This window comes from Armigeres subalbatus, unplaced genomic scaffold (assembly GCF_024139115.2).
Source record: "Armigeres subalbatus isolate Guangzhou_Male unplaced genomic scaffold, GZ_Asu_2 Contig1541, whole genome shotgun sequence".
Lineage (NCBI taxonomy): Eukaryota > Metazoa > Arthropoda > Insecta > Diptera > Culicidae > Armigeres > Armigeres subalbatus.
The window spans coordinates 39,041-49,675 of NW_026942331.1; the positions used below are offsets into that span (position 1 = coordinate 39,041).

A 10,635-nucleotide genomic window follows, 5' to 3' on the forward strand; every position below is an offset into this window, starting at 1 on the left:
GAACTTTCATAAGAAATGCACATGCGTTCAACAATAGGCGAAGAAATTAGCCGTTCAACATTTGGCGAATTACCCTAATTAATTTGGGAGAGATCTTTGATAGCTCTACTCAAACGGGCCTGGCGCATGACTAAAGGAAAAAGCGTATACAGATGAGCGCATAAAGGCTACCCCAGACCTAAGCGATTTCATCGCCGCGACGGTGACAACTAGCCGCCGCAATTCTATCGTTGGTTCGCTCCCGACAATGTTCCATTTACGTTGACAATCGATGACAGTTTTATCTAACGAAATGACAGCAAACTGAAAAATACATATCAGAAAAAATACATATCAGAAATCATATAAATTTTCAATATATTCCTTTCATCGTAAGTGTACACTCAATTCCGACACGAACTGTATGTCTACTCTTCAGCTAGAATCTCAGAAACAACCGTGCGGTTTGCGTAAAGAATGGGATTTGCAAGTTGGTCATCATCTGAGAGTCATCATCAGTCTACCAACGAGAATCGAACCGCGAGCATCATTCGATTCTGTTGCCTTAACAATCTGGAGCTGGAACCTGTTCGAGGTTATCACACCGTGCCCGAAACCGGACATAAACAATTAATTATAGCACTGGTTGGGGGAGCGGAACAGGTTGCACCAGCAGCTGGCTGCTGCATTTTGCGCGCGCATTGACGAAAACCGTTGTACGTGATCGCAATATCTTCCAGGATTGGTTTTTTAGTGGAATAACTAAAGAAATGAAGCAAAATAATCAAGATGTGATGTGATTTTCAGTGCCAGATCGGATTTAAAACCACAGAAACTGGTTTGTTTGTTAAGAACAATCAGCGACACAAGTAAAGTTGCCATTTATTGCACCCACGCATTTATAGCTTGTAGTTCCAGTTTTGGATGAAGCAGAAACGGTGATTAGAATAAAGTGTACCGATCCACAGTGAAATTATGTGAAATTTAAATCCACAAAAATAACTAACCAGTAATGAGTAGCAGCTGATCCCGTGAAAAAAAAATACACTGCAGTTATGCATTCCATTTATTCTGTTAAATTGTCAGCAGTAGCTGTGTTGATTCATGGACTGATGTTGTTTTCCAATCTGATTGGAATTTCCGGTCAAACATCTGCGGAACTGTACGGTAAGTTCGATTTTACAAACAGCGGACAATTCACATTTATAGACCGTGGCGTGATTTTTCGCTTACGATCGACAAAGATAACGACTCTTTGGATATGACCATCCGTTGTCAGCTTCCTTTGCTATTCTCGTTAATAGTGTCGCTCATAACACTATTCTACCCGTTCAAAAGATTTTCAATCCAGAACGTATGATAAAACGAAGCTAACTTATCAATTAACTGATGACCATATGGCCCTAGTTAAATTTTCAAATAATTTCAGTCCTATAACACACACCTTGCGGAACTTCTAATTAGATACCAGAACTCAACAGCGCCAAAAAATTATTTTTGCAGAGGACGACAATTGTAAGTCAGTAGATAACTTACCCGGCACCTGCAAAATGCCCAAGGATTGCCCCTGGATACAGCCGAATGTAATTCAGAAGAAACTAGTTTCAATCCGTTCTATTCCAAGGTGTGGTTACACACTCCATGATGTTCTGATTTGTTGCCCAAACGAGGATTCTGGCAGGTAGCTTCTAAATCGCAGATTATCATCAATCGCATCTTTATTTTGTTTTTTTTTGTAATAAGTGGAATCATTACCAGCACAACACAGAGTACGGGAAGGAGGGCCACCAAGGCATGCGAGAACTTCTCACGGGGTTCCACGCACATCGCACAACACATCATAGAGGGTAAGGAAGCCGCCGAAGGTGAAATACCATTCATAGCTGCCTTGGGGTACAAATCAACGGAACCGGATAAGCCCTACGACTTCCGCTGTGGAGCTAGCTGGATTTCAAAAAGCTTCCTGCTGACGGCAGCCCATTGTTTGAGAGATCGGCCAATCGTTGCCCGAATGGGTACGATCAACTTGTCCTCATCCAGTGACTCAAACATCCAGGACTCTGAATTAAAGGTAGGATATTGCAGCCTTGGCAATTTCTGAAATAATCCATAGTTTATCCATTTTAGAAATTGTACCCGCATCCTGATTACAAATCGAAAAGTAAATATCATGACATCGCATTGATTGAGTTGGTTAGTCCGTTCAAGTACGATGATAATGTCAACAGGATTTGCTTGTACACTGACCCAAATGATCTAGTAGTGGACCACGTCCTGACCACATCCGGTTGGGGATGGATAGATAGTAAGAACAAATTGTAAGATTACTTTCCTTATTATACGAACTAATTTCCTGCTTCGGTTTCAGCTGATCAGTCGCAGTCCAGCATACTTCTTAAAGTCGAGCTTAACACAGAACCTTTGAAGCAATGTGCACAGCAATATGCAAGCGAGGTGGGCACCTTAGGCGGTAGATTAGCTTCCGGTGTTACCGAACGACAGTACTGTGCTATTGGAAAACTTCAATCTTCCGGTAAACGAGGTGATGCATGCATTGGAGACTCGGGAGGTCCTTTGCATTATAAGAATGAATCGGCCGATCGCTTCTTCCTGGTTGGAATCACCTCATTTGGTCTAGGATGTGGCTGGAGGGCGGAATCTACACCCGGGTAGCGTCCTACCTGGATTGGATTGAAGATATCGTGTGGCCGGACGACGCATCTCTCCTTGACGATTAAATGCATGCGCAGCGAGGATTTTAATACAATGTGTTCTAAATATTAATATCACTTTCCTGTAGCTAGTGGCTTTGTGCACAATGACTCAAATAACTTGATGTCTTATTTAGTAACTGGAAGCTGCTTCGTGCTCTCCAGGGACAATACTAAACTATTTGAAACTTCTGTTCATTGTCGCATTTATATACTATCATTTAAAGATTAGAACTTTTGGTGCTTTCAAATCTAAAAGGCCGAAGTGGCCTATGCAGAGTCATAATTGTCTTCTCCATTCGGCTCGGTCCATGGTTACAAGTCGTCAACCACGCAGTCTACGGAGGGTCCGCAAGTCATCTTCCAACTGATCGTTCCACCTTGCCCGCTGCCACTCCGCACCGCGCCTTCTTGTTCCCGTCGGATCGTTGTCGAGAACCATTTTCACCAGATTACTGTCCGAAATTCTGGGTACTTGCCCGGCCCTCCGCAGTCTACCGATTTTTGCGGTGTGAACGATAGATGGTTCTCCCAACAGCTCATGCAACTCGAGATTCATTTGCCTCCTCCACGTACCGTCCGCCATCTGCACCCCACCATAGATGGTACGCAACACTTTTCTTTCGAAAACTCCCAGTGCGCGTTGGTCCTCCACGAGCATCGTCCAGGTCTCGTGTCCGTAGAGAACTATCGGTCTAATAAGCGTCCTCCTGACATCAGCTAGAGTGAGAAGGTACGCCTCAAGCCTCTGTTCACCAGGAGGTGCGGCTCAAACAGCATCTGCCTGGTACCTAGCGGCTGATTAACGAAATGCTGTATCGCGTCAGCTATACCTAAGGTGGCAGCCCCATCATCGCGATGTAGGTAACGCGACCCCGGTAAGGTAGCTTACTGAAGCCTCTCAAATACCACGAAAAATGGAGATAGAAGAAAAAGAGAACGTTATTTTTAGCAACCGACTCGGCAAAGAAATCAGTAGCACCTATTTTGCACGAAAGAATATCCGAAAGCACACCTGGAGACACCCAAATGGTGAAAGTTCCAACCAGATAGACCATGTTCTGGTAGATAGGCACCATTTCTCGGATGTTATCGATATGCGGACATTCAGGGGTTCGAACATTAACTCTGATCACTACCTCCTTGTAAGTTAAACTCGTTGTTAAACGGTTGGCAACTGTAGCGAACAAAAGATCACAGCGAACGATGCGCTGCAATATCCAGCGATTGTCGGCGGAGTACCGCCAGAAGCTCGACGAACGGATAAGTGCAACCAACGTTAGCGACAACATCAACGATCTATGGGAGTCGATCCATGGAGCGGTGAGCACAACAGCACGAGAAGTGGTAGGCGCCGCACAGAGGTAGCCCAGGACGGGTTGGTTCGATGCGGAGTGTCAGAGAGTGACAGACGAGAAAAAACGTTGCCAGAAGCCGGATGTTGGTGTCGGGTACCCGATCGAATAGAGATCGGTACAAGGAAGCAAGAGCAGCCGAAAAACGAACCCACCGCAGGAAGAAAAAAGAGTACGAAGAACAAGTTATCAGTGAGGCGCAGGAAAAAATGGAGCAGAACGAAATGCGGAGTTTCTATGAGTCTGTCAATGGCGTGCGGAGAAAGACAGCGCCATCTCCCGTCATGTGCAACGACCAACAAGGGAATTTGCTGACAGATAAAACCTAAGTGACTGCCAGGTGGAAGCAACACTTCTAGACTTTGTTGAATAGTGGGAGTGACGGTGCATAGGTGAACAGAATAAATATTAGCGATGATGGACAAGGTGTGGAGTTGCCTACAATAGATGAGGTTAAAAAAGCTGTTAAAGAGCTGAAAAACAATAAGGCTGCGGGGAAGGACAAGCTCCCGGCTAAACTTCTCAAACATGGCAGTGAGCAGCTTTATGAAGTTCTGCACCATATTATGTCGAAAATATGGGAAGACGAGGAAATGCCTGCTAGCTGGTTGGACGGCCTCATTTGCCCTCTCTTTAAGAAAGGGCACAGACTGGAGTGCGCCAATTACCGAGGAATAACCCTCCTTAATTCGTCGTACAAAATTATGTCCCGTATTCTGTTCAACAGATTGAGACCGCTTGAAGAGTCCTTCGTCGGCGAATACCAAGCAGGTTTTCGTGAGGGCCGATCAACGACGGATCAAATGTTTATCCTGAGACAAATCCTTGAATAATTCCGGGAGTACAACTTGCAGACCCATCTGTTTATTGATTTCAAGGCGGCGTACGATTCAGTGAAACGGAATGAATAAAAATTATGCTTGAAAATTATGCTTGAACATACGAAAACTAATACGGCTGATTCGTATAACGTTAGACGGATCGAAATCAAGTGTAAGGGTTGCGGATGAAATATCGACGTCATTTGTTACCTTTGATGGATTAAAGCAGAGTGATGCACTCTTGAATCTTCTGTTCAATATAGCGCTCGAGGGAGCGATTAGGAGAGCTGGTGGACAAAGAAGCGGTACCATTATCACAAGATCGCATATGCTCCTGGGATTTGCGGACGATATTATCGGGATTGATCGCCGTGCCGTGGAAGAGGCTTTTGTGCCTTTTAAGAGGGAGACAGCGAGGATTGGACTCACGATCAATACCAGCAAAACGAAATACATGGTCGCTGGAAATCAACGTGGGTTCATTAGTGGTGGTGGTAGCGAAATGGTGCTGGATGGTGAAAAATTTGAAGTGGTAGAAGAATTTGTGTATCTTGGAACATTAGTGACGTGCGATAATGATGTTACCCGCGAGGTGAAAAGGCGTATTGCAATATTTAGTAGAGAACCCGGAAGAGGCCGCAGGCTTCGTGGAAGGCCGCGTACACGATGGCTTTTTGCAGTTGAAAAGGACCTGAGGGCGCTTAATGTTCAGGGCGACTGGAAGCGATTGGCCCAGGATCGAGTCCAATGGAGAAGGATACTCCATTCGGCTTAGGTTCATCGAAGAGCTGTAGCCCATCAAGTATCAAGTAAGTACTGTGAGATACTTACTGAAACAAAAGTCAGAAGCAACCCAAAATATTATTGATTATGTGCGGTGGGCTGAGACAAATTTTGGTCGCAAACCTAAGGTTGTGCGATCCTATGGTGGAGAATAGTTTCAAAACAAGCGACTTCGGAACTTTTACAAGGAACAAGATATAACTCCACAGTATACTACTGCGTATTCCCCTCAGTCTAACGGCGTTGCCGAAAGAAAGAACAGATCAATAACCGAAATGGCAATGTGCATGCTCCTTGACTCCGGTCTGGAGAAACGGTTTTAAGGAGAAGCTGTTCCTTCCGCAACGTATCTTCAGAACTGAAGAACTGAAAACCAGATCTGGAGCACCTGAGAGTATTCGGAAGTGTTGCATATGTACACGTTCCGGATGTGAAGAGGAGCAAGCTCGATCGGAAAGTTCGGAAGCTTGTGTACTCCATGGAACACAAGGGGTATCGATTTGTGGATCCTGCGACTGCTACAATCACAATCAGCCGAGACGCCCGTTTTGTTGAACTCGGAAACGGAACATCATCGGTGGACTTACTACCTGTGCGTATGTATCAGAACGAATCTGGGGAAACAGAATTGCAGCCGCTTGAGAAGGAATTCAATGATGGAGAAACTGATTATGACACCAATGATCTGTGTTTTGATGCACCAGAAGATGAAACTGCTAGAGGGGATGATGTTGTGACAAAGAGTGTGAATCCTCAGCACCTTGAAGACTAAGTCGTCGGAATAGCAGCATGTACGGTGCAAGAACCACTAAGCTACAGGGATGCTGTGAAGAGTAAAGAATGGCGTGATGCAATGGAAGAAGAACTAGGCTCTCACAAACGTAACGGAACCTGGGAATTGGTACCATTGCCTGAAGGTCGAAAAGTGGTTGGTTCCAAATGGGTGTATCCAGCTTTTTATTATAGCTAAGGATCAACTATGGTATTCCAGTTTTGACATTTACTGTGTACAGATTTATAGCGCTGTTCTAGTAGGCATAGATTTGAGCAAAACAATTCAATTGTCAAAAATTTTCAACTACCAGATGTTGTTTGATTTGTGTCATTGTATAATTACTAACTTTTAATTCCTTTCAGGAAATGCAAGCTCCTGCAACATCGTTTTCATTGGGAATTTACTATTCATTGGATGGCTGTCGTAGCATCTTCATTTTAGAATGTGGTCTAACATTATTTTGGAGTAAATATCACTTCCGGTTTGAGATAGCTCCACACATTATTTTTTTCTTCCGGAAGCTTGTCGTCTTAACATTTTGGAATCCTATGAATCCTGTGGTAGGAAAAGCTTTTGACCAGGAATCAATACAATATGAGCATGAGCATGAGCATGATTGACCGCCCACGGTTGCTACTCCGTTATTGCCAGGTCAGCTGTAATTACACAGAGAACCAACAGATGAAGTTTGGGACTAACATCATCTTCAATGTGTAAGAACTGGTGACCCAAAATTAAGCAATACCAGCGCCGGCCGTGTCCGAATGCAGGTCAATTAAGGAAGGGGTAGGAGAATGTTGACATGATACTCGCTTTGATAGAAGCCGACGAGTCATCTGCACTTCCACGACAAATCACTGGGATGTTGGATATATGGGGTAGGAAGTGTGGCAGGGTTCGTTTTGGTAAACGGTTTGCCGTGTATAGCGTGTAGTTTAATCGATGAAAACAAAACTAATAATTTAATATGAAAAGCCGCACAAAGCAGAACAAAATTGCGGTAACCGGCCGATCGTTCTGCTCACCGCACAAAGCAGAACAAAATTGTGATGACCGGCCGATCGTTCTGCTTACTGAAGAGAACACGCGATCTAAACTTTTACTTTCTAATTATTTACTCACCCGCACGCAGCAGAATAAAATTTCGGTGACCGGCTGATCGTTTTGCTCACCGCACAAAGCAGAACAAAATTTTGAATATCAGCCGATCGTTCTGCTTACTGACGAAATATGTCTCCGATCGTTCTACGTCCAATACAAAACAAGAACAAACATGTACTAATGTTTTCTGTGGACAACATTTTCCGGTTCTTGTGATTGATCTTATAAGTTTATTGCTAAAAGGTATGATGCTAATTTTCTGACCGTTGTGATTCGTGAAAATCTTTATTTTCTCTTTGTAATCTTGACAATTTCGAGTGGATCTCAACATCCTATAAGACAATCAGTTATGAACTGCGCTTCGTTCTTTCATATTATCGACATTGGCCCAGTTCCGAATGAACCACATTATTATTCCACCCTTTCTCTCACAGTATCTAACGGTGAGACACATTTTTTTTTTCGTTCCAAATAATATCCTACTAGGCATGAGGTTTAAATTTACGATGAATCCCAGAGTCACTCTACCTGAAATATTAAATAATATATTAGTAGTATATTAACATATAGGTTCTAGAGTTTGTAAAGCATTTCAAAAACTTTCGAAAGCAAAACAGTGTTTTAAATGACGTACGGCATATTGGGTACAAAGCCACGGTAACCAAAATAAAATCCACGGCAAACCTGATTAGAATCTGATAGAACCATAAAATCTGTACACAGCATGTGTCAAAATTTAAGCGTCACAGTTGATTTATAGCCAGCGTAAAAACCTGGATAAGGTTAAGCGCAACGAAGACAATAAAGTGCTCAAATTCAAAGCCAGGGTGGTAGCACAGGGCTTCACTCAGCAGTTCGGGGTGTTTTTGCTCCGGTGACACGCCAAGCTAGTTTGCGGATGTTTCTTACCATTGCTGCAAACCGGAAGCTGATCGTTAAGCATCTCGACGTAAAGACCGCACACCTCAATGGAATTCTGAAGGAGGAAATTTTTATGAGGCAACCGCCAGGTAGTGTAGCTCAGAGACAGGAGGAGTTGGTTTGCCGCCTAAAACGAAGCATTTATGGCCTCCGCCAGTCGGCCAGATGCTGGAATGCAAAATTGAAGAGTGTTACCAAACATGGGTTCAAGTCGATGCTGGGTCATTAGGCCGAAGACCATTAGGCCGAATGGTCGTTAGGTCGAACGGTCATTAGGCCGAATGGCCATTAGGCCGAATGAGAACTTGGGAGTGAGAAATGAGTAGTGCGAAGTGAGGAAGAAGTAGAACAGAAGAAGAAAAAAAACTAGGAGAAGGAAGAAGTAAGAAGGAAGGAATGGAAAAGGAAGAAGGAAGAAGGAAGAGAAGGAAAAGGAAAGAAGGAAGAAGGGAGAAGGAAGAGGGAAGAAGAAAGACGGAAGAAAGAAGAAGGAAAAAGGAAAAAGGAAGAAGAAAGAAGGAAGAAAAAAGAAGGAACAAGGAAGAAGGAAGAGGGAAGAAAAAAGAAGGAAGAAAGAAGAAGGGAGAAAAAACAAGTAAAAAAGGAAGAAGGAAGAAGGAAGAGAAAGAAGAAGGAAGATGGAAGAAGGAAGATGGAAGAAGGAAGAAGGAAGAATAAAGAAGGAAGAATAAAGAAGGAAGAATAAAAAGGGAAGAATAAAGAAGGAAGAATAAATTAGGAAGAAGGAAGTAGGAAGAAGGAAAAAAGGAGGATAGAAGAAGGAAGAATGAACAGGGAAGAAGAAAGAAGGAAGAAAGATGAAGGAAGAAGGAAAAGGAATAAAGAAGAAGGAAAATGGAAGAAGGAAGAAGAAAAAAGGAAGAAAGAAGAAGAAAAAATGAAGAAGAAAGAATGAAGAAGGAAGAAAGAAGAGGGAAGTAGAAATACGGAAGAAAGAAGAAGGAAGAAGAAAGAAGGAAAAAGGAAGAAGGAAAAAGGAAGAAGGAAGAGAGAAGAAGGAAAAAGAAAAGATAGAAAAAGGAAGAAGTAAGAAGGAAGAAGAGAGAAGTAAGAGGAAAGAAGAAAGAAGAAGGAAGAAGATGGAAGAAGAAAGAAGGAAGACGAGAGAAATAAGGAAGAAGCAAGGAAGAAGGAAGAAGGAAGAAAAAGATGGAAGAAGGGAGAAGGAAGAGGGAAGAAAAAAGATGGAAGAAAGAAGAAGGAAGAAGAAAGAGGAAGACGGAAGACGGGAGAAAGAAGGAAGAAAGAAGAAAGAAGGAAGAAAGAAGAAGGGAAAAGGAAGGAGGAAGAAAGAGGAAAGAAGAATGGAAAAGGAAGATGGGAGAAGGAAGAAGGAAGAAGGAAAAAAGAAGAATATAGAAGGAAGAAGGAAAAGGAAGAAGAATGAGGGAAGAAGAAAGAAGGAAGAAGGAAGGAGGAAGAAAGAGGAAGGAAGAAGGAAGATGGAAGAAGGAAGAAAGAAGAAGACAGATATAAGAAGGAAGGTGCGAGAAGGGAGAAGAAAGAAAGAATTTCTCATTTTTAACTGTTTGCTTCTTTTTGCTAACTCGGCCTAATGGCCATTCGGCCTAATGACCATTCGGCCTAATGACCTTCGGCCAAATGGCCTGACACCGTTCAAGTCGTCCACAACGGAACAGTGTTTATACGTTAAAGAAGAGAATGTGTAACAAGTACGCTTTTTTAATGTTTCCTTTCACTGCAATTATTTATTGGTTTTCGTTATTTCACGTGTCTCCATGTTCAGTCGTTTTTTCATTTAAACTTTAAACTTTGTCCACCGCACTAGATCACATCCTTCACAGAGTTGCAACGATTGCGTAAATGAGTCCCCAACTCAGTTACACGCGCCAACAGTTAAATGTTTGTCGAGCAGGGTCATATGCAAATCTGCGATTTCTATTAGTGGACATTAGGGCAGTTCAAATTTCAAAAATGTTCGAAAATTACAACTCCCACATATCTTTTAGCATCATTTTGATAATATAGAAGTCCTGGCAAAATTTCAGGTAATTCAGTGGTCATTTAGGGGTGGCGCGAAGTCAATTTATGTTTATATGGAAATTTGTATGGGAAAAAATAAAAAAAATATTCAAGTCTCCCTACATCTGTCAAATCGTGGTGAATTCAAATAAACATCCCCAACCTCTCTTTTTGGAATCTATATA

The 10,635-nt window shown here is 42.7% G+C and overlaps 1 pseudogene; it reads left to right on the forward strand.

The window, feature by feature from the left end:
• The first annotated feature begins 400 nt into the window (after window positions 1–400).
• Window positions 401–2,717, forward strand: LOC134202963 (serine protease persephone-like; annotated as a pseudogene).
• The last annotated feature ends 7,918 nt before the right edge of the window (window positions 2,718–10,635 follow it).